The sequence below is a fragment of the Spodoptera frugiperda genome, chromosome 18 (assembly GCF_023101765.2).
Source record: "Spodoptera frugiperda isolate SF20-4 chromosome 18, AGI-APGP_CSIRO_Sfru_2.0, whole genome shotgun sequence".
NCBI lineage: Eukaryota > Metazoa > Arthropoda > Insecta > Lepidoptera > Noctuidae > Spodoptera > Spodoptera frugiperda.
In genome coordinates, this window is record NC_064229.1 from 9,360,199 (window position 1) to 9,385,660 (window position 25,462).

The following is a 25,462-nucleotide window of genomic DNA, read 5'->3' on the forward strand; positions in this document are numbered from 1 at the left end:
TACATGCTTTGAATATTTCAATTAAATCGTTCAGATAGCTAACATACAATATAGGAATAAAACACAGAAATATTATTAGTCATAAACAAAAAAAAAGTCCAAAACCTATTGTGGAAAAAAATAGCAAAAGGCTAACGTCACGCGGTATTCCCAGGCGGTCACCCATCCAAGTACTAACCGCGCCCGATGTTGCTTAACTTCGGTGATCGGACGAGAACCGGTGCTTTCAACATGGTATGGACGTTGGCGAATGCTGAACTAAAATTACTCTTCAGTACAATATTTTACTGTAGTGACGTCATATTTTTTATAACCAACCAATGACAGAACAATTTAATTTTAGAATTCTTTGCCATCGATGCGCTTGCGCCTGCTTACGTACTTGTATATTTTACTATCAACAATCTATTTGCATTAAATCAATTGAAAATACAATGGTAATCTAACCGTGGAGACAAAAATACTTTAATTTTTTTTTTTTTCTTACATTTTACCCAAACTTGAAATGAATAAACACCCAACCAAGATACATTGCTCAGCAGCCAAGCTTACAACCATTAAACCAGCGAGGTAGTCAGCAGTGTTATACGTCTAAAACATTAATCGTCAAAGATTACCCCTTGTATATTAATAAGTATTCGGGTGTAAGCAGAAAGGGGTGAATAATCGGGTATCCGACGGCACGGCGCGTCGGAATCAGGAACGCGTTAATGATACGGTAATTAATATCTTTTGACTAGTATTTATAGATGTAAATGTAAGGAAAAATATGATATAAGATTTTCTTTTTGTGGGCTTTAGGTAAAGGAATTCACTTGGTATTTGTAACTTTTGTTAGGTAGTGGGCGTTTCGCGGCTAATGAAAAAGATGCAGTTGTATGAAAATAAATAGTTGTCAAACAAAAAATAACTCTCAATCGTATTTAAAAAAATAAATGGCAAAAGGCTAACGTCACGCGGTATTCCCAGGCGGTCACCCATCCAAGTACTAACCGCGCCCGATGTTGCTTAACTTCGGTGATCGGACGAGAACCGGTGCTTTCAACATGGTATGGACGTTGGCGAATGCCGAGCTAAAATTACTCTAAACATTCAACGAAGACGACATAATTGGAAACTAGCCAAGGTTAACAAAATCTTGTTTGTGACACGTGTTGAATTTATTGTATGGCAAACTTTTGTATTAGTTAGTTCAGGTGAAACATGAATCGTGATACGCAAGCTCTTTCCGTGGGTATCGCAAGGGTCGATTCAGGAACTGCATACCTAGAGATTAACTGTTACCTGCACTCAGCCTTTTCGGCCACGTGGTGAAAGGGGAAAAAGTAGCGAGGAAAAGGAAGTTACGATTTTTAAGGTTTCTCAAATTATGGTATGGGACCAGCCTGCACAACCTGTAAGCTAGGACCTACAGTAGATACAACAATGCAAATACCGGAACACTGAAGCCCGGCGCGTCCCAGGGACATGAATTACTGTCAAATTAGGGTTAAGGTAAATTCTCAAATTAAGGTAATCCACGAATAACCAATCTTTGGGATTTAATATCAACATTATCTAGTTAGCAAATAACGTACAATTTTCTATAATATCTTTATCTGCCCCCTTATCATTCACATAACTCTCAGCTACAATCACCTTGAGGATAATAACATCATATCGCTTTACATCAAACAAATCCAATAAAAAATATTTCACCACCAAACTGATATAAAGCAGGTATCTTCAATTCACGATCAGCATCGCTCGCTATTATTACATAATCAAATAAAAATGTATGTCTGTCTATCATTGAGATCTTCAATATTCATGAGGACATAACCACAAGTTATTGTACTCTGTCCTCCTGCCATATTTTTCTCAATCACCATTAGAACCGTATCTGCAAGAGTACGGCCTATTGAACGACCGATACATACATCTATCTACAATCCAAAATATCTCATGAAATCCATCAATTGTTATTGCATTCTTGTCTTTAAGTATCCAGCTTCTAGATTCATTATCGTTTGCAGCTGTAACGTCACTTATGCTATTTTTCTATGTGGTGCAGTTTCGCAGTAGAATGCCAAGTATTTCTGCACTTCACTTTTATTGTATCAAATAATAGGGGCGCTCTTATAGCCATTATCACGTGTTTGATCTAAAATGATACTTGGTATGGAATGTACTGTTGAGAGGGGACTGTTTCTGTGTAGTTACTGTTCTGTACGGTATTTATGGATGTAATTGGTGAAAAAATTTACTTTGTTTTTAGTCTGAGGCCCCATCCCCTAAAACGTCAGGGGATGCTCTAAAGTCAATCAATTTATTTCTTTTGATGATATAAAGAAAATTGTTTAATTTCATAATTGGACTAAGACGTATAAAATGTTTCACAATTATAGTAGGTTAAGTGTAACAAATTAAACTGTCTTAAAAGTTTGGTAATGTAATGCATATTTTTGTAGAAAACAAGGAAAGGATTTTATTATAAAAAAAAAGAAAATTCTTTATTCTCCCAATTTTTTTTTACAATTACACATTTTTATAGTACTATGCAAGCTATGAGACTGGTGTCTGTTAGAGGTTGAACCTGTGTTACAGATCACCAGGTAGATATTGAACAAGACAAACTGTATACTATCACATCTCACAGTACTAAATAGACATTACCTACTTAGGTTCTAGAATACTTACCTACAATTTCCCAATAAAACGATGGACAGAAGTTTCTAAAAGTTGATAAAATCGGAGAAAAACATGGATCAACAATTTTGCTTTTTAAGGAAACCACGCTTAGTACAAACGTCGTAGAATAATTTTAGTAAGTAACCGGTTAAGAGAACCTGTTCCTATTATAACGAATTTACCTAATTTCAGTTACATTATGTGCCCAGGACATGCTGAGTTGGCAACTCTTTTGGCTTGGGTACGTTGCCACCTTATTTTTGTTATTTAATCCTTTAACTGCCATCAGAAAACTGTTGAAGGCAAATCCTCCACTAACGTAGGTAATCTACGTGGCAGTTAACGTGTAAATATTTTTATAGTATTAAGTACCTTTATTTTATATTGTGTAGTATTTTTGTCTGTAATTACTGTTTTTTTTTAAATATTTTTTTAATGTTTGTACTGTTTTTCTTTTTTGTGTATATTTTTGGAGCATCGTGTTCGGTGCTTCATAAATATTTTTTCTTTCTCTCTAATTCAACTTTGTAATTACTAATAAGCCAAAATAAATCAATACAACCGAAACAATTTCCAAGCAAGAAGTTCCAAATTAATCCCTAAATAACAGCACATAAATAGGGCTTCCAATGATCCCCACAATTAACCCTCTTTTATTAAGAACTCGGTTTAAAATTAACATGCAAATCAGCTGAATTAGAGTGAAGTTGATCGATTAGACGACATATAAGATGAAGGGTACAATGGACCCGCATGGTTTAAAATTTGCCTACGAGTATTAGGTGTCCACTTAATTCTTGTGTGAAAAGTTCAAGTAATGATGTATGTTTATTTTTTACTAAGTAGTTATTGCCCGCGGTTTCGTTTGCGTGGTCAAAAGCAAGAAAATGTTAAACGTCACTTTTCATTCCTCTTTTTTTATAAATAAAAATCTTGAAAAACAAAACTGATTAAAAAAAAGAGATTTGAAAACTAAAATAAAAATTGGCAAAAGGCTAACGTCACGCGGTATTCCCAGGCGGTCACCCATCCAAGTACTAACCGCGCCCGATGTTGCTTAACTTCGGTGATCGGACGAGAACCGGTGCTTTCAACATGGTATGGACGTTGGCGAGTGCTAAACCAAAATTACTCTTTAGTACAATTTTTCACTGAAGTGACGTCATATTTTTTACAACCAACCAATGACGGAACAATTTAATTTTAGAATTCTTTGCCATCGATGCGCTTGCGCCTGCTTACGTACTTGTATATTTTACTATCAACAATCTATTTCCACCAAATGTTATAAATTTTGATAATTAGAAAAACATAATTTGCTCCTCGAATGGGAGATAGGGGATTTTTTTTAATCTGATATTTTGTTTTCCTATTAAATACTGTGTGTGTAGGAGTGAAGTAGGTCTACAAATAATTCTAAAACTTGTTTAGTGGTAGGTTGGTTAAAAAGATTATCCGCAAAATACCTAATATTATTTCAATAACTAGTGTTATTTCAATAAATAACATAAAATTAGCAAAATGCTATTTGCAACTCATTAACAAAAAAAAACTCAATCATATCCTAGAAAAAAAAATGGCAAAAGGCTAACGTCACGCGGTATTCCCAGGCGGTCACCCATCCAAGTACTAACCGCGCCCGATGTTGCTTAACTTCGGTGATCGGACGAGAACCGGTGCTTTCAACATGGTATGGACGTTGGCGAATGCTGAGGCAAAATTATTCTCCACAAACAATGTAGCAGATATACGTCACACGTAAACACGTGGTCGCACGTGGCACGTGGTTGGTATTTTTTTATTATAAACGTGTTTTTTTTTTAAAGTTCAATTCAGTACATTCCTGTTACTCTGTAGGTAGCTTCTTCAGTAATTTTATTTAAGCTTTATTTTTTATTTTCTAAACAAATAGTAGTACATACAAAACCTGCAAAAAAGAGAATTAACGTCACGCCTTTGTATCTCCGAAGGGGCAGATGTGCACATTAAAGCACGTGATTTTATTATTCTGTGACGTGATGCCAATGTACACTGTACACCCACACTTCACCATTTGCGTTATATTTCCCATGTAATATTATTTTTTTAAATTTATTTATTTGTTAAAGGTAGATGCTAGAGATCTTATAATCTAGTGTAGGTACAGTCCGACAAAACTATATTATCTAGTTTGTCTGTCGGATCGAAGAGGTATATCTTAGAATAATGGGCACAATTCCTGACTCCGTACTGCTAGTGAGTAATTTGCGAAAAACCGGAAAACGCCCAGCAGCAGTTTGCCTGGCCTGGGATTCCTTGGGAATCGAACCCGACACTCCTTGCAGTCCTTGCCCGGTAGTCGCACTTGCTACCACTCAACCAACGATACAGCCAAAAGAGAACACAATTTTAATCACCAATTTAAACTCCAGCATCGCTAATCTCCTTTAAAACGTATACAAAAGTAATCAATCTCGCTTTTTGAAAAGAAAATCACAGTTATCAGTCATTAGAAGACCCGTAGCACAAATTCTAATTAAGAATGCATTGAAAGGGTTAACGCTTTGGTCACATTCGCCACGCTCGGTATTAATATCTTGATCCATCAGTCGGTGACGGGTTAAGATGAATCTGTGCGTCACGCAGGGGGTTAGAAGGGGCGATAAAATCTTTTATTTAATTTAATGTGAAATTGTCGGGTTTTAAATGTGCAGTGGTGATATTTTTGGGGTTTTTTAGAGGGTTGTCACAGACGATTTTTACTTAAGTCTTTATCTTTAAGGGATGTCGGCACTGTTTGACATCGTATATCCAAATCCATCCATTGCCTCATTAATTTGAAACACTCGTAAATCCTCTGGTGTTGCTGGTATCCATATCCGTGGTGCCGATTGCTTACCATCATATGATTCGTCAGTTCGTTTACCAATTTATCCTCATATACATATAAAGGCCATGCAATACCAACTTTTTATTAGTTATGTTATGATTTCAATGTGGGTATAATAGATAAGTCAATTACAGATAAGTTCCAGATTGTCCGAGCCGATCCGCCATCAGTTATAAGAATTTAGCATAAACCGAAAAACCGACTCAAAAATAGAGCCCATTGAATCTGTTCTCATGATTACTGGCATAACAATATAAACACTCTCCACAACTCCTCATACACACATAAACAATATAAAAAAAAATACACCAAAACATTTAAAACCCTACAACGCGTGATGGGATGAAATTGTACCCACCCACATAGATTAATGACAGCTAACAATGGACTCGCCAGTTTCCATTTGATCCCTTTTCGATTTAACAGCAATTAAAAAGTTCTGAGCGTTCAAAGGGTTTAGTATTCATTTGCGAATAATTGGGAAGATTTTTGTTCTAATGAGATTTTTCTCTGGGTTAAGCAATTTTGGTATTTAATTTTGGAAATCTTAATTATTAGTATTGTATAGATTTATTTATTTTACACTTTTTGTGCATTTAAACAATAGTGGACTAAATGCCCAGTGATATACTGTAGGCGTTTTATTTTTAGAATAGGCGAGTATTTTTTTTTAATAGGTCATTTCTGCAATAAATGCTGAATAGTTGTTGATGAAATTACTAGAAACTCGGTAGAGTTTCTTCGTACCAACAATACTTAAATGTTTATCTGACTGGATTCTGATTTTCTTTAAATGTTGTATTAATCAAGATGAGATTTTAGTAAGTATACAGTGATGGTAAAAAAATGTGATTGCTTCGAAGTCATTATATTTCCGAAAAGAATCCCATCCCTAACCGTCTTAACCTTTTCAACGCCAGTACAAGACTACAAAACGTCATTTGCGACTTCAAAAAATCCAATTTTCAATTCTGTAACGAAGACATCTTCACAATGCCACTCAACCCTCTAATTCATTATCACGGTCTTACGGACCCAAAGCAGTGGTTAAGGGTTACAAGGTGATTCGAATTCTTTGTATCGTGACCAAATTGAATTTCCTTTTTTAATTCGACTGCGGTTTTGAGAAAAGTTTTTTATTGAGTCTGTGAAACTAATTAAATTAAGGTTACTTTTTGTTAATTTGCACGGTTCGTGTGATTTTACGGTTGTTAAGGGTGCCTTTTTACTAGAGATGTGCTATGTAGCTATGCTACGAAGATGAAACTGTGCGAGGAAAATGCACAGCTCGAGTATGCGATGTATGTAGCTGTGGAAACCATCACACACATCTATGTATAGCATGCATTTTTAGCACGCATCCATAGCACGCATCTTGCCATATATAAAACATATCTTAGCTGAGCCAGTTTCCACCATTACCAATCTATGTGTACCAATGAATATGATTGGTGGAAGCCAAACGCATCCACGGCATAGGATTAACACGTAAAAAGGGAATATCTGTATGTAAGTTTGTATATTTATCTATTTGGTTAAAATGTGGTAGTGTTATCATTATCAGATAAGGATATTATTTACCTTACCTACATAACATTTTTTGAACGATTAAAGGGTCTTCTGAGTAGGATTTCACTAACCAGAGTACCTACTTAATCAGTTTGTAGGTACGAATAAAATCATTACCTGAATCTATTTAAGTTTAACTAAAAATAACTATGTATTTACAATGCAACATACCTACAATAAAAAACTAATGACAATTTTGTAACAAATTAACGATCCAAACTCCGTAACTTTTTAATGGAAATTGACCTAACAAGATCAAACATTTTACAACAAAAAGTAATAAAAAAATATCAAAAAGAAAAACTAAATAGAACAAAAAGAATTCCTTCGAGCCGGATTTGAACCAGCGACCTATGGATATCCATTATTGTACCAACTACAGTCCACCGCTCTACCAACTGAGCTATCGAAGGGTTGAAAGCCGTGGCGAAATAGCGGTGTGCCCTCGTCGTGCCAAACTCGTTGCGTAAATTCTTACGTCACACGTTGAGACGCGTTCGTAAAGTGAAAGAATTGAATTATTGTGATTTATTTTAATGCAATGCGTATTGCTGTTTGTTTGTTGAAATGTATTATGTATGTAGTAAATTAGTTATATTTTACGTGATTTCGGTAACGGTGCGTACCTGTGTCAATCTTTTAGTTTTAAATAAGTACATAATATTATATTAAAATAACAATACAATTATGTTTTTTTTCGGTTTACTCACGTAACGTTGTGCAAATAAAAATATGAAAAAATTCAGAATCGTGTCATCGTGCTTTTTTAACCTAGGTTTTTTAGAACCCTTACTTTGACCCAAACAACTTTTAGACAATAAAAACACTAATATACGATTTGTTCTGGATTCCTATTGATCACAGAATTTCGGTCAATGTTACCGCCTGAGGTTAAACAAACCCGATCTTACCATAATATCTTTTTTTTTAAGTCGGTCAAAAACACTGCCCTACATAAATAACTACGCTACATATTAGTAAACAACAAGAAAACAAAATGGCGCACATCAAGTTAGCAGAATCACCACCAATCAACGAGGCTGCCCTGAAATCACTGAAAATGCTGAAAATATTTCACCGTGAACGAAGCACTAAATTATCTAAATTGAGATCACTCCCCAATCAGGGAATCTGTGTTTCTGTGTGATTTAAGATGTTTTACTAGAAGTGACATAGTTTTTGTAAGGATTAGGTATTATTAGATACTTATTTTCACGATTCACGATATTGTATGTATAGTATTTTCCACTTTTTGTTATTTTTATGAAATATCAGTTACGGACACTTATTTATTGATACTCTCGTGGCTTGTGATAGTTTACTGTTGAACTGTGGACTTTCATAATCTGTAAACGTAGGTAATGTTTATTTAGTTTAAAATATAATTGTGAATAGGTAACTTTCTTGTTACTAGCGAATGTTAAGTACAGAACTAGCCTATTATACAGACTACTAACTAGACAGCGGCCAAACGTCGGTCCATTTAACATAAAAAAAACTTGTTAATAGGGAATTCACAATTTTATTATATCTTGAAAACATGTTTGCCGGGATTTAACATAAAATTAATGAGCAGTAACGTTAGTTATCCACCAATTCAAATAACTAAAATAAAGTCGTGTGTGAATCAAATTGCCAGGTAGATGAGGTAGGTAAAACGCAATCAAGAAACTAAATGCTATGTATATTTTTTAAGGCGTTAACTTACATTAGATAAAACAAACTTTATTAAAGAAAAAGTAGGAGATACTTCAGTAATAAATGATATGAAAATAAATAATTTACATACTTTACAGTATATTAGGCCTTGAGATAGAAAGATAAATATAGGTAAGTATAATTTATTTCACTAAGTCACATCTAGTAACATATTTCTAAGCTTTGTTCCTTTTTCGGATGTACAACATTCAGCCAAAGATGGCGGGCGGAAACACGTCGCGCCTACTGTCATGGCAGCCGGAAGTCCTCTCGCCATTTTGATAAATAGTTGTTCTTCAAGTTTTTCTCATGCAAATGAGGGGCCGCATGACTGATAGCGTTTGTCACAATCTACCAGAATGGATTTAATTTGGATTCTCTTTTTCGATGTTAATCTGTCCCCTATTTTGTGGGGATGCGCTGATTATTCGAATCTGCTGATGTTTTATTTTGTATTGTTGATGTGTTTTTTGTTTTTGTAGGTTGGAAATTGTTATTCGTTTTTGGTTAAATGCGTAAATGTGATTTTGCTATAACTCTTGGGTAGGTGCTTAGGTTTTATTGTTCCATTTTTCATTTACAATCTATTATTATGATAAAGGTAACTCTTAGCAAAGTACGTGCTTCGGTTTTACTTTTTATTTCATTGTCACATTTTTGCATTACACTCTATTATACTAATCCTAATTATTTAAGTGCAATTCAGTTTATTGATCTGAAATGTGCTCTTTGTAACTAATACTCTCAACTTGTAATGGAGCTAATAGTGAAAATTTTTATTTGTTATTAAAAAAAAACTGTTATATGAAACAATCTAAAAATATCTAATTGTTATCTTGAAAATTTATCTCACTTATTATAATGTATCATTAGTACTGAAGTACCTACTTAATCAATACAATTAATTAATTAATTCCATGAGTGATTGGTTCGGCTATGGGGGTGATGTTGCCATATCATTTGTATACAATTTCCCATAAACCACAAGTCATTGTGCCATTAGTGACGCGCATCTGCTGTCAATTTGCACGTTTTAATAACTAGATCATGTCCAATAATGATAATGGTAAGAATAGGGTAACTGATTTAAGAAAAAAAATAATAATTTGATGAATATTTTTCAACGCCTGATTTTTTGGTCGTAGCAATAATTTATCAGATAGATTATTGCTGGTTATAATAATTATAAATCAATACGCAATGAATGTTTATGTAGATGTTAATCATGATATTTAATTAAGTAACTAATTGTTTAATTTCATTAGACAACTAGGTGTATAAAAAATGCCTGGTTTTCATCCTTATTATAAAAATCCGAATGCACAAATAACGCGGTGGCTGGGCAACCGGCTAATTTGCAACTTGTAGCGAGTTTGATTCCCGTAGGGACCAACTATTTGGGTGTCATGTGTATGTGAAATCACGTCTTTGTAAACGCACCCACGACCACGACACAGACGAAAATCCTAGAGTGGGTTAACACATTGAACGCCGTGGTGGTCATCCGGTGACCGACATTAGCGGAGGATTTGCCTTCAACAGTTTTATATTGGCAGTCAAAGACTTAACTTTAAAAAAAATACTGTTAGCAAACACATCACACATTAACAACATAAAACATAAAAAAAAGAACACTAACGCCACAAGAATACTAATAGGTAACTTTTTGCAACCCGCATGCAGTAGGTACCTATGACTAGCTACTACTTTATAATTACCATCCTGCCGACCCCTCAAGGTGCATCGTGTAAAGGTCAGACGGCAGATGTTTGCAAACCAGTACTGTCTATGTACCGTTGCATTTTATAAATAATTATGTAGATATTTTTTTCTTTACTAAGTACGTTTTTTTATTCTCTGTGGTCTCTTGGTTATTGTGCGACCGTTTAGCGTGGCGTGGTTGATTGAAAGACCTATTTGTCGTATAAAGAGCTGAAATGACCGCTTAACGCCGATTGATATACGAGTAGTTATTTTATATGAACGACTAACTATAGTATGAAAGATTTATTGAAGTTTTCAAATTCCAATGCAATTTGTGATAGTATGATTCCTTTGAAGAGCCATATTTGTGATTCCTCTGGTGATGTGGGTGACCACGGGCGGCGCTGTTCTCTTTCGACCAGGGGCCGTCTGCTCGTTTTTTCACTTTCGGCAGTTAGATTTAACGTTCAATACGTACCTCATTACATTTTTATTCTCTAAACACGAGTTTCATTTAAAAGTTCATCTCAGAATTTAGTTGTGAATACACTCCTACATACCCTCTAGATTAAGTCTAATGTTACACAAAACTAACAATTGATAAACCGTTTAAAAGAAAACAATTTAAAATACACCGGAAACTTTCCTTCTAAAGAAACAATATTAATTTATCAAACGGTAGACATTTTTCTGCAAAAACCGTAACATTTCAACCGCAAAAGGTTAACGACTAGGTGACCACGTGCCATGAACTTTGAGGACACTGTGACTCACCGTGCCTTACCGACCGTGAACACACCTGGTCACCCTACTCACTACTCCACAATGTAATTAAAACCTTATTGTATTGTGTTAAGGTCGAAAATTGATAGTATAGTAAAGACAGGTGTGAATATTATGAATGATTTTTTTTTATATATTTTTTCTTTTGCTAATTTATAAGGCGTCTAGTGTACTATGTTAAGAATGTTACTTTTTTTTTTGTTTGAGTGTGGCATATTAAGAGGTAAGATAATTAGTATACAATAAATGAAGGAAATAACAGTTCCAATTTATAAATAGTTAAAAAAAGCATGTTTTTGAGTGTGGAAAATCATTCAATTATTTCTCCCGCCTTGGGTGACGCGAGAAGGACTGTCAGATTCTTACTGACTAAACACCGCCGTTAGTCTGTGGTGTCTAAATAATTTTAGAAAGGAAAAAAAACATATAACTTGGAAAAAGTCCCATTAGTAGGTACTTGCCGTTGGTAGGTTTCGAAACCGCACTCTCATGCATAAGACGCCTTAAACCACCGGGCCACAACGACATTTTAGACCATTGTAGATCATTCAATTCACAAACAAATAAAATAATGTCTGTCCGGTCACACAATCCCAACCCCCCACATTTATTAAAACGTTTAATTTAAAATATTTTCTCATACATTTTTATTATTTTTTGCTACTGGTCACCAACAAGACGCCCCCATGCGTCCGGCCCATTAAAACTAATGCGTGATCTAAATAACTCTAAACAATGATCTTTTGTCTCTTTCACGCATTTTTAGCAAAACGGAAGCTGTTAATAAATCTACTAAGAAAAACTTTTTCAAATAAAAATAAACTTTATTTCGAATGTGATAAGGTAAAAATTTAAATGACACGATATCGCAAATGCAAAATATAAATTAATAAAATATTTTAACATTTATTTGCATTGTAAATAGTTCTTATTTCTGTAAAAATAAGATTAAAATTCGAATGACAAATAAACTTAAATAAAATTGCCAAAAAAGAGAATGTCCAGCGAATATAGGGTGACACTACATCGCGAGATTAAAACCGCTCATTGTTCTGCGCTAAAACGAGATAGCGCTCTACAAATATAGTGGCTTCTCTTTCTGGCATAGAACTTTTAATACTTCGTAAAGGGTATGAGCAGAGTCAATACGTTAATTTGCATAATAATAGACAAGTTTAAAATATGCAGGGTCCCTTTATTTTCTGATGGTGGCTATCAATTGCAAAATGGAAAAATACTGTCCACTCCATTGGGCAGACGATGTGTGTTCGTGAAAGGGATGGAGTCGTTTATTGAGTACTTAAATAATTTTATGAATTTTGTAAATAATGCTCAGATGCAAAGGTTTTTTTTAAACGAATGGATTTTAGTTACTTTTTTTTTATAAGTTTACACAATTTAATTTATAATATCTTTCGTAAGATTGATAATACTATATACAATCCATAAATATCTTCTGTATAAAATAAAAATAGCTTATAAACCACGTGTTCACTATCAACACGTCATCGTTTGTTGTTAGCGTTGATTGTGTAGAGTAATTTTAACTCAACATTCGCCAACGTCCATACCATGTTTTTTTTTTTTTAATCTTTATTTTATTTAATTTTTTGGGGTTTTTGTCCAACAAGGATATGTCAACCCCATCATACCTTATAACAATAATAAATTCATTTGTTATAAAAAAAAAACTTAACTGAATTATAAATAAAACTATAAATCTGCTCCTCACTGCTGAACAATTAACATTAATCTACACAATTTTTTTGCAGCTTTTGATTTAGGGTTTGCTAAAATGCTTTGAATCAAACCTACGAAAGCACCGGTTCTCGTCCGATCACCGAAGTTAAGCAACATCGGGCGCGGTTAGTACTTGGATGGGTGACCGCCTGGGAATACCGCGTGACGTTAGCCTTTTGCCATTTTTACTACTAAATTTTAGGTGTTAAACTATTATTTGATATTTTGTTATTGAACCTATACTAGTTATTGAAATATTATTTGATATTTTGCGGTTAATCTTTTTAACCAACCTACCACCAAACAAGTTTAAAATGATTTATAGACCTTCATTCCTTAGGACACGGTATTTAATAGGAAAACCAAATATTAGAATTAAAAATCTAAATCCCCTATCTCCCTTTCAAGGAGCAAATACATTTTTTTTTTATTTAAATTCGTAAACATTTCGTACAAATAGATTGGTGATAGTAAAATATACAATTATGTTCATGCGCAGGCGCAAGCGTATCGATGGCAAAGAATTCTAAAATTAACTATTGTTCTGTCACTGGTTGGTTATAAAAAACATGACGTCACTACAGTGAAATATTGTACTGAAGAGTAATTTCAACTCAACATTCGCCAACGTCCATACCATGTTGAAAGCACCGGTTCTCGTCCGATCACCGAAGTTAAGCAACATCGGGCGCGGTTAGTACTTGGATGGGTGACCGCCTGGGAATACCGCGTGACGTTAGCCTTTTGCTATTTTTTGTATATGAATTCCTTCAATGTTTTATTTAATCTTAACTTTCTTTTTTGGTATCATATTTCTTAAACATATATGTATTTAGTGTAGATATAATTTTTCAATTTGTATCCGCGCGTTATACAAACGGTAATTGACATTTAACTGCACGCTTAAAATGTTAATAATGGACGTGTGAGTACTATCAGTATCAGTCAACGAGACACCTATGTCTAACAATCTATCTTTGTTTTAAATTACATCCCGATCCCTTCAGCAGTTTTGACGGGATTGAGTAACAAACAGACAATCTCACAAACTTTCGCATTCATAATATTATAGACTGCAATAAATGTTAATAAATTTCTCTTCCAAAAATATTTACACCAAACAACGACTCCATAGCCAAAGAACTTAAGCAAAAGGGTGACGGGGTCCAGTCTATTGTGCGTCTCAAATGACCTCCGCAATTATATCTATTCAGTGGCCGCTCCAACGCTCCATTTTCCCATACAAGCATACGGGCACTCTGATTTCCATCATTTGAATATGGTCATTACTTATTAGTTAATTAAGTACATTATTACTTATTGTCTGTTTTGTACGGGGCTTAATTTTAATGGAACTATGAATAGTTTGATTCTGAGTTTGATATTTGATGGTGGACCGTAGACCGTAGGTGTCCTGTAATTAAATTTTCTTGTGTGAATAGATTTTGATTGGGTATGAAGGTAGTGAATGGTTTGGTCAGCTATTGATCATCTCTATGGTGATATGTCTAATTTGCTCCTGTATAATATGGGGTAAATACAGGGTATGTATATAGAATCCCACCCAAAACATAAATGTGAAAGGCTGCCAAGTTCGATAATATTGGAATGCTTCGCCTATAAAAGAAGTGAGATCTAAATAAGTACCAAGTTCCATACACAGACCTCAGTTAAAAATGATATAACAAGTTGGCAAGTTTTCACACACTTTGTTATAAACCTACTAAACGCAATGAGTCAAGTATATAATTTTCTATTAAAACTTGCCAAGTTATATCATTTTTAACTGAGGTCTGTGTATGGAACTTGGTACTTATTTAGATCTCACTTCTTTTATAGGCGAAGCATTCCAATATTATCGAACTTGGCAGCCTTTCACATTTATGTTTTGGGTGGGATTTCATTTATTTTTGTAAGGTTTATTTTCTTTTTTTCTTATTTTACTTTACTTTGACTAAATACAAACCTTCGTAACCAATTTTAGGTCGGTACGACCATTGGAAGATATAGATATTTTTTTTGTTTTAGTTCCTTAGGGGAATGAATTTACACCTTCATTATTTTTAAAACCGACTCACACTTGGCCATTTTCAGATTTTTTCCTTTACCTTGACCTAAAGACCTACCTCCATGCCAAATTTCAAGTCAATACGACCATTGGAAGTGGTCTAGGTTTTTGATGAGTGAGTCAGTCAGTGAGTGTATAGTAAAAATAGCGATTTTCTGACGTCAATATCTCAAGACCTACAGTAGGTACATTAATGAAATTTTGTATTTTAGATAAGTAAGTAGATCTCGACAGATATTAGAAATTTCATATGCGTAGATAAAATAGATTTTGAGTTATAGGTGGGTCGAACTTGGCCCGAAATGGTTCGTGTAATATAACCCACGGCCGGTGTGTCGGTTTTTTGCTCGAACTTGGCGGACACACTGCCGTGTGTCTAGATAGAGTCAGGCGTTACTTTGCGGAAATCTATGCTATAGGTACTAACAATACAATACATTTTTAGTTGGTTTTAATTCCGCTTTTAGATGATTGCGGCTGCGGGAGCCGCCGAGTCAACACCTCCTGAAGATGCTCCGTGGAGCGAAACATAATTATGTCGAGTGTTTTGTTTGTTGTGTGTCTTGTGTATGCTTACGTGTTGCATATCTGCTGCAAGATACCACGGCCTCACAGAAAACCGACACGAAACAACGCTTGCGTCATGTTTGGTGTGTGTGAGTGAGGTTACCGGAGGCCCAATTACCCCTTCCCAATCCCCGATTTCCCAACAACCCTTAAATCCCTAACCCCCAAAAGACCGGCAACGCACTTGTAACACCTCTGGTGTTTCGGATGTCCATTGTTATACCTACGCCCGAATACTGAAAGGCAAATTTTAAGTTGCACCTATATATCGGGCTATATCTGTCATATTATAAAGAATTGATAGGGACAGAACTAGTTTTGGGAGCGACTTAAAATTGAGTAACGTTTGAGTATTCAGACACTAGATCCAAAGATTTTGAATTGACATCAGTTATTAATTTAGATACTCGTATTATCACATAAATGTCCTAGTCTTCCTCATCTAGGTATAAAACCGACATAAACTGAACACAACGCGTCTATCCGCATCCCAATGAAATCATTAGTAATTTTATTACTGGCTACCTACATGGGCCTATCAGTCCTAACTAAATTTAATAGCCCATTACGACACACACATGTATAGACCGTTAATAAACATAGGTTACAGATCAAGTTACACAGAACCAATATAACCTGACCGTCGAATGTGTGGAAAGATCATACATTGAGAGGTCATGATAAACTGGTGTGTTATAGCTCGATGTGAACCCGTGTGTGCCATCGGAACTGATCGTAAAACCTTTTACGATTGGTGCATTCGGAAGAATATTTGGGAAAATCGTGACGTCATTATACTAGCTGACGTTTGTTTGGTATTGTTGGGTGTCATGGGTTTGCTTGGGATTTTTTTCTGGGAAGGAATTTTCCTCATAAATTATTCTGTAAAACTCTAAAAGGAGTTAATGAAATGTATCGCCATTCATCACAAAATATAGACGGAATCAACAAAGAGAAAAAAATTTTTTTTCAAAAGTATTTCTTCTTTAAATATTGTCACCTTTACCACGGTATGCTCCACAGTTTTCTCCAGGCGGTCCTCGCATTAATGACACTCGGGCGTTTCCTCCCGTCCAATCAGAAACAGGAACCTATCGAAGCTTCCATACCTTGGACCTACCGTCTAGGACAGACCGTCTACCGGACGCCGTACCGCCTCTCTAGGCACTCCTCAAAGAGGGGACTTACCGCAGCAAAGACAGAGAGCCCAAAATATAGTCTCCTAGCCTTTTGGATTTGCACTTTTATAATGCAGTATTCTAAAGCTCTAATCATATCTAAGGACAAGAAACCAAAATCCATTTTAGCTTCACGTTTTGATATAATTTGACTTCTAAAAACTGCAAATTTCCATACACTGGATAAGCAGACCAAATCCACATACGGATTGCATTTTACAGTCCACGTTTGGGTTTATCGGCACTCGTTATTCACGCATCGCTACTTATAATGGACAGGCAGTTATTGTTGCATTTTTATTGACTCGATACACAGCGATAGGTTTAGTAAAATACCTTTTTATTTTGCTATGGGAGTATTAATAGTGGTGAATATTTTTAGGGTTTTTTTAGAGTCTATTGTCCAGTTTATGGATGTCATTTTGGAGGGATGCTATCAGAACATGATAAGTTTTAATGTGGTATACTTATTGTGAAAATGCATAATAATGTTTGACTACAAATGGTCTCATATTTTTTGTTATAAAGGATTTTCTTACTTAGAATATTAACTCAAATGCTAATAAAATATGTTGTCACAAATTAAACAATTCCTAATCTAAATAAGACCGGAAACGCATTTGTAACGCCTCTGGTGTTTCGTGTCTCCATGAGCGGTGGCTATTGCTTACCATCACGTGATCCCTCTGCTCGTTTACCGGCTTATACCATAAAAATCCTTCGAAAACTTTATGTTGTGTACAGTATTCACAAAATATTGTTACGTCAAACGATTCTAAGAGACACATAAATGAACAAATACCAAAATTACTCGGGGGCTAAAAGAATTCAATATCAATCCACCATATCATAGAACCACTTCACCACAAAAAAGCACCGAGTGCATAGCATTTGCTGATCAATTACAGCACCCTACCGATTTGCGTCATAACATCTCGACGCGAGCCATAACTGTCCGTCCGTCCGTCCGTCCGTCTGATACGACTCATGTAATGTATGGTAGGAAAATCAGTAGGTTTAATAAAGCTTTTTTTTAGGTTAATGCAGATAGAACAAAATAATAGTGTGCCTTACCAGATTCTAATAGCAATGTGTGGTGTACTTGTAATGGAGATTTATTTTTCTATTAGATATTAGTAAGGCGCACTATTTTTTTGAGTTTTAAAGCGTTTGATAAATGTGTAGGCTGATGGCAAGTGTCTGTTTTTTTCTATAAAAGTTCAGAGTAATATTCTACAAAACAGTATATAAGAATCAGACATACAAATGATTATTAGTTACTTTCTCATCTGATACAGGAGGAGGTGTCACAGGGCAAGTTCCATAAATATGCATGTGTATTATCAGCCTTGTTTATTAATGCAAAAAGTGACATCATGTATCTTCAGTCTTGAAAAAGTAACTTAAACTTCTACTTACTTTCCTACACAGTGACAACCCGGTCAGATATTTACGAGTACAGCTCCTGACACTTTATGATTATGTCCCAATGCTGATTGAATGGTCACCACCCTTCGCGAGCAATTATTGTCCGCCATTATTGTACAGATCATGGTGTTCACCACCTATACACAACCCCTGCGGACTGTTTATGCATTTTTTTTTAAATAAATAATTGTTTTTTAAATTATATTTTTTTCAATATTTTGTAATTGTATTGTGTTTTGTTGGGAATTATATTTGAAGATTATCGGAGTATTGTAGACTGTAAACCGTTTTTAGTCTAAATAATGATAATTTTATATTTTTTACTTAAGAGAAGACGCTGTCTTGTTTTGTATGAGTGTAAAGTTTTTGGTATAGTTTTAGAAACTGGACTTCGATTTTGACATTTTCAATCTAAATACACAATATGATATCGTGTACTTATACTAGTGAAACGTTATCGTGTTCTTCCCAATGCCCGATTTCCAACAACCCTTAAATTTCTAACCCCCAAAAGGCTTGCAACATACTTGTAACGCCTCTGATCATCAACGATCAACGCCTGACCTGACTGCTCGTTTACCGGCCTATATCATAAAAAAACATCACAACACGCGACGTGATCTTTAATTAAGATTTCACTTGTCTGATGATAATATCGTTTAAGTTTTCCATAAAATTAAAAACATACAAGATACACAATCAACAAATACTTTCAACATTGCACAGCATTGTTACACTGCAACATTTCTAGATACAAATAATCTGTCTCACATAATATATAAGAACATCAACCCTTTAGCAAAAGGAAGTACCTTACGTTATTTTTATGCTGAGCATAATGTACGTGAAGACGGTGAAATACAACTATTCTTAAACAAATGTGCTAAAAAGACAAACGTTTTGCTAGCAGGCAGCGCCGCGGGACATGATAATAGCTTTGCTTTGAAATCCCTTACTAAGGGTGTGATTTGAGTGGCTTTTGAAAATTCCGGTAGATTTGCGTATTGAAAGAAAAAGTTTTGTTGAGGCAGATTTTGAGTGAGAACATTCAAATCGACCTATTATTATAGATAGGTACAGGTGATGTGAAGTTTTACCCAAATAGAGACTATGAATATTTCGTTTTATTTATTCATAACTTTTTAAGAACTTTATCATTTAAAGTTTTTTATTTAAGAACGAATTTTCACGATAATTGTCATTTCCACGTCCTATATTCTTTTGCTATTACGCGAAGTACAGTTTTCTTTGCTCTGGCACATAAAATGGCGAGAAAGTACGTGTCAGGAACAAAAGCAGTAACGGAGACGTCACATTAGTGTCTGTCAATCAAACTGGGATTGACACTGAAGATACTATTTGCAATATTGCACATCAGCTTTAAATATCTCGATTTCTTTTTTCTACGAAATCAAACTGAAGTACAAACGCAACGAAATAAATTGAATGTCTTCTTATAACTAGTGTTGTTTTGTTTCTAACATACATTTTCAGTAGGCTACATTTTAGAAAGTTATTTAAAAAAAGACTGTATTATACTCTTTATTCTAATTGACAGGGTGTAATATAACTCTTATTTTTAACCGAATTAAAAAACGAGGTTCTTAGTATGACCTGTACCTATGATTTTGCGCGATTATCACGCGTTAGGTTGAACCGATTTTGTTGCGGTTTTCAACATAGTAGTTTTCAGACGTAGGTGAAGGTTTTAAGGATATTACCCGTCCATTAAAAAAATGGAGGTGGTAAAATAAATTGAAAGCGGTTTCCATTTTTTTTAAAAGCTGTCTTAACAGTTGATTTTAGTTTTATTTCGAACTCGACTCACAATTTCATCACTGCACTTTTCCCTTAAACAAATGGTACCAAATGTTCCACTAGCAAGGAAAACTCTAGAGTATATTTAGAGAACAAACTTTATGTATTCCATGGCAGTTTATATTACAAGGAACCCATTTTAGTTTGAACAAGTTCCTGTATTTCGGGTAGAGCTGCAGAATATGCAATATGCGTCACAAGTGTTTTAGTTAAATTTGAATGTGTCTTTTGAAAAATATTGTCCGGATTTGTTGGGTATATGCACTTAAATTAATTAATTTTCATATTTCTCTGTCTATGGTTGTTGGATGATGGGTAATGCGGATTGCGTACCTATTATTATTAGTTTCTTAGAAAATAAATCTAGAGACCCCTGAATCTAGTGACCCTAAAAAAATGTGACCGACATCACACTAATATTCTTAATGTGAAAGTTTGTCAATCAATCACGCTAAGACTACTAAACGGATTTTGATGAAAATTTTGGTATACAGACAGGGTATGAGCTGATTTGGGTGATAGGATACTTTATCCCATGGCATCGACGGCGAAGCCACTGGCAAAAGCTAATTCTTAATAAATAGACTATCATGGTGGAATTGAAGAGCTTCAATTATGTCGGGCGGCAAAGATTTATACAACTTAAATGGTCATCGTTCTAATTTTATTTAATTTCATATATTTATATTTTCTTTGCTCTAAGCTACATTTACACAAACATTTTCCACCGAATTAAACACGACTTCATTCCCAATTATCTACCAAACCAATCAAAGAGTTTTGAAACTTTTCAATTCTCTTAATACTTAACTGACTTCCAAGTTTGTTGCCTTAACCAAGTTAGAATTAAAGCAAAATTAATTACTGCTCCATTGAACTCAAAGGATTATGATTTGGTTGAGTTGAGAATTATATTGACGGCTTAACACAACTTTACACCTCAATGAATCTTAGGTACCTCTTACTGTGTTGTAATTTTCTTAAAGTAATTGAATATTTTTCTCGTCATACAAGCGCGAATCTCGAGAAGGTAGTGCGGTAGTCATTCTAGAAGTCTCTTCTAACAGAGAAGGTTCTGACGTAAGAGAAAAAAAAATACAAATATACGAAGAAAAATTTCTAAGACGAAACAAAGTTCGCGGAATCCGCTTATTTTTTACAGGTAGATTTAATTACTATTTCAAAATAACTTAATGACTACATTCTGCCAGCTGTCTCGCCCGCAATCCCGTGGGATGAAAAGTATCCTTTCACTCAAGTCAGCTCATACCCTGTCTATATGGCAAACAACAAAATTCGTTCAGTATTTACAGCGTGTTTGACGGAAAAATACCCAAACATCCTAATAACCAAACTTTCCCGTTTATTATATACATATGATTCACCTTAGCAGCAGTCACACTTTTAACTACTTTGGTTACTAAAAATTAACACCCAACTATCAGAAATCAACATAAACATTATTCAACATCACAGCCAATATTTCACATTCAAAAAACAAAAGCCGAAACGTCAGATAACGCTAACAAATCATTAATCAAAGGCCTGATAATCCGAAACTAATTAAAACACGCATGGACCACATAACCCTCTAACTCCCATGGGCTAGAAAGTCCCTATCAAAATAATTACTAGTACGTAAGACGGGATTAGCTTACCCCTTTGCTAACCAATTAATTTTGCTTGGTTTAAACTCAGTTCATTAGCGGTGTTGCTGTGCATATTGTTGGAATTTTTGATTTCTTGGTGTCTACTGGGGTGGTGGTTGAGTTATTGTGAACATTTTTCTTCTATTGTGTTAAAAAATTGGGTTCTTAGATATGACATTTAGATTACAGATAGATAGGTTAGCGACTTATCCACAAATTTTCTGGAATTAGTGTAATTAATAATGCTGATAAGCAAAACATCTGATCGTTCCATTACCATTTAGGTCGGCAGCGCACTTGTAGCTTCCCTGGTATTGGTGTCCATGGGTGGCGTTGATTGCTTACCATTAAGTGATTCGTCTGGATATTTATCTTCTTTTTTTATTCCATAAAAAAATCTGTAGCAGTATGTTCTTGTATTCAATAACCACATAAGACAATAAATTATTTATATTGAGTAGTTCTAATCAATAACATTCAGCATCCATTTAACAACACACAAAATCACAAACTGCCCAGTCCACAAAATTGAAATTCAGTAAACACGCTTCATAAAACACTACACAAGAAAGGCCAACCTCACTTCAAAAGCAGTGACGTCATCGAAAAGGCCAAATCAAATTCAAAAAGCCACAAGTGAGGCCGAAGTGAGATTGGTTTTGACGCTCCGACGCCCAGCAACACACACTTGATCGCGCTGGTCCAGCCGTACAAAAGGACATGGGAAAGAGGACGTAGAATAAAATAATGTTGCAGAAGCGGTCTGATTTGGATGTTGATGAGGATACATATTTTACTATACACAAATAGAAATAGCAAACTATAGAGTCCCATTTAAGAGACAAAAGCAAGAAACTTACAGATATTGAAATAAGATATTGTTTATCGGTCAAAGCTTTTGGTCAAATCTTGGTCTTCAACGAATACTGAGAAGTTCGAGTCAGAAGAAATACCTATGTGAGTTTACTTTTAATTTTTTTCTGTCCACTACATAAAGCTTTTCGAACTACGCGTCACTAACGTTTTACTTGAAACCGATAAATCAAGTAGCAAGAAATTATAGCATTTTCAAGAAAGGAACAGAGTAATAAAATAAGATATACTTTCTATCGCTCAGTTTCCAAAATATCTCGTACTAATCTCTCTAATTTAGTATTTTTCTATAACTCTACCAATACACCTCAAAATATGGTCTTCTCTGCAAATTAATCTTTGCACCGATACACGAAAGGTCTCTCCCAATTCCTGCGTTTGCCTTTGTGAATGAGTAATGTATGCACAAGTAGGGCGGGCCCGTTTGTGGATGATAGAAGTGACGGCTCGGAAACTATTGTCATTGTTATTTAAGTACTTGTTGAATGGAAGCGTTTTGGACGTGTAATAGAGGTTTACTTGACATTTATTTGTTGAAATGCCTATCTTCTGTTTGGTAGTCTTTTCTCTACTGGATGAAGAAGGCTATCTATCTTTAATAAGAGATTTGAAGATAATATATGTTATTGGATATTAACCATTGGTCTCAACTCGATAATCGGACTTTACGAGTATGTCGTATACTTTCATGTGTTGCTGATTTATAGACCTTTTTCCCATTTTGTAATGATAAAGTTAACAGTAAGTCAACTATTTGTTCTGGTAGTCAAAATCCCATAACCACAATGGAAATCGTCTCATAATGGTAACCTTTTTTTTTTGAGGGGGAAAATTATCCAATGACTTTTCTCGTCTTGGGCGAGGCGAGAATCAGACTCTTACTGAAAAACCAAACCGTTCCTACTCCTGCTTTTTGTGTCGAAGATCCGGTTAGACAGTTCAATAACTGTGTATTGATACACAAATATAAAATACCAAAAATGGTTAATGTTTACTTACATTAACCTACAACTCAAAGCAATTTCTTAGAACAATACTCTGCCGTAACAGTATTGAGTGAGCTCATATCGAAAACAAACATGGATGATGGAATAAAAATAGATACAGAGAGGAAATAAATAGAAGGAAATTATGTATCAGGAATATTGTCATAAATAGGAAAGTTTGTCTATTTGTTAAACTTAACCCCTTTCTGGATTAAGTAATTTTGAAGTTGCTTAGGTGGATTTTCAAAATGTTCCTTACACCAATATGCCTCTTCCCGCACGGAGAAGGTGTTAGACTTTCTCTATGCGATTTCAAACTTCACCGTTTGTCAGTGGTGTCTAAATATGCTTAGAAAGTAGAAATTTCACATTGTAGTACTTTGCCGTTAGTGGATTTCAAACGCGCACCCTCACGCGTGTGATGTGTCAGATTATTACTAGTACCTAACAGCTCATTAAACAAAAAATGAAGATCTTAAGCAAAATATAGTTTGATTTAATTCCACTTGATTTTATCGGTGTCCATTTCCCAGTATTAATCTACTAATCTATGTAAATCTTATAAGAAAAAAAAGTAGTATTATTAAAACCAATAAGAAAACGAAATAACAACTTACAAGGACCACCAGCATCTAACATAATAAAAATCTTCTCAAACATCTTAACCTAAATTTTAAATCCGCCGCCATACTTGAAAAAAATGCAAATTTTCTATCTAACTCGTATGTATGCCCGCATACTTGTGCCCACTCGACGACCTAAGGGAGTTTGAAGACACAAAAGCATAATGCATTAGTCTTAACTTATGCAAATTGTATTAAAATTGAAGAGCACTTCAATTCTTCTGTTTATTGAAAGATGATGGGAAATCAATTGATTCTTCTGAGTTGTATTTCTACGTACTTATGTTTGTTACTTATCCCGCATCGTTGAAGTTATTCTTGTTCAATAAGTATGTGGTTTTAGATTTGGCTTTTAGCTACGGGATTGGATGATGAGAGTTACTCAAACATATTTTTTTGGTTTATCTGATTTGTATTGCGTTTTGAACTTTTTTTGTCGTGCGTTGTGCGTCGAAACGCTATTGCTTTCTTGGATGTTTGCAAAAGTGAGTACCGTACTGGTTTAAGCGATACACCAAAGAGTTATAATTTAGCTTTTATCTGTTTATAATCATTCACCAACATGTTGCTAAAATTTATTGTGGGAGAGCTAGGCTTCTTCGGCACAAATGGGCTAGCTCAACCGGTGTGATACCATGGCCTCACAGAAAACCGACATGAAACGACGTTTGAGTTGTTTGAGTGGGGTTACCGAAGGCCTAATTACTCCCTTCCCAATCTTTCCAATCCCAGATTCTCCAGCAATCCTTTAATTCTTAACCCCCGAAATCGCACTTCTATCGCCTATCGCGTGCGGCGGCAATTGCTTATCACCAGGTGATACGTCTGCTCATTTACCACCTTGCCATAAAAAAGTAAAAAAAATACTGGTTATGTTATGTAAGTGAACTTTTATCTACTTCTTCCCTTTCGAGAATAAAAAGCATAGTTCTATGTACTTGGATAAAGTAATGACTAATGACACAGAGTTCCAGACCGTAACAGTTTGTAATAAAATCTCTAATATTTAAATTCATGAACTTAATTACATTTATTTAAATCTGCGGTCATAAAAGATTTTATAACACTCTTTGTATTGTCAACTTTATTTAAAAGGTGAGCATTTTATACCCGTCTTAACTCTTAAGTCTTTGCATTAAAATATAATCGGAATTAGAATAATTTTATTTAAAAACCACACACGATTTTAATAATAACCCGTTAAATAGAGACATTATTTTTAATGCAAGCATTTAGTTT

General features: G+C 34.7%; 6 non-coding genes and 1 pseudogene across 6 annotated transcripts; 2 read left to right on the forward strand and 5 right to left on the reverse strand.

Moving 5' to 3' along the window:
* Positions 1-129: 129 nt before the first annotated feature.
* Positions 130-248, reverse strand: LOC118278331 (5S ribosomal RNA). The gene has a single exon (XR_004783871.2). It is a non-coding gene; the product is annotated as a 5S ribosomal RNA (ribosomal RNA).
* A 696-nt stretch (positions 249-944) lies between these two features.
* On the reverse strand, positions 945-1,063 carry LOC126911732 (5S ribosomal RNA). The gene has a single exon (XR_007706248.1). It is a non-coding gene; the product is annotated as a 5S ribosomal RNA (ribosomal RNA).
* Positions 1,064-3,663: 2,600 nt separating this feature from the next.
* LOC118278333 (5S ribosomal RNA) lies at positions 3,664-3,782 on the reverse strand. Its single transcript, XR_007706249.1, has one exon. It is a non-coding gene; the product is annotated as a 5S ribosomal RNA (ribosomal RNA).
* Positions 3,783-4,255: 473 nt separating this feature from the next.
* On the reverse strand, positions 4,256-4,374 carry LOC118278310 (5S ribosomal RNA). Its single transcript, XR_004783851.1, has one exon. It is a non-coding gene; the product is annotated as a 5S ribosomal RNA (ribosomal RNA).
* Positions 4,375-7,431: 3,057 nt separating this feature from the next.
* On the reverse strand, positions 7,432-7,521 carry Trnay-gua (transfer RNA tyrosine (anticodon GUA)). Its single transcript is given in 2 exon segments — positions 7,432-7,467; positions 7,485-7,521. It is a non-coding gene; the product is annotated as a tRNA-Tyr (tRNA).
* Positions 7,522-13,090: 5,569 nt separating this feature from the next.
* Positions 13,091-13,207, forward strand: LOC118278335 (5S ribosomal RNA; annotated as a pseudogene).
* A 449-nt stretch (positions 13,208-13,656) lies between these two features.
* Positions 13,657-13,775, forward strand: LOC118278311 (5S ribosomal RNA). Its single transcript, XR_004783852.1, has one exon. It is a non-coding gene; the product is annotated as a 5S ribosomal RNA (ribosomal RNA).
* The last annotated feature ends 11,687 nt before the right edge of the window (positions 13,776-25,462 follow it).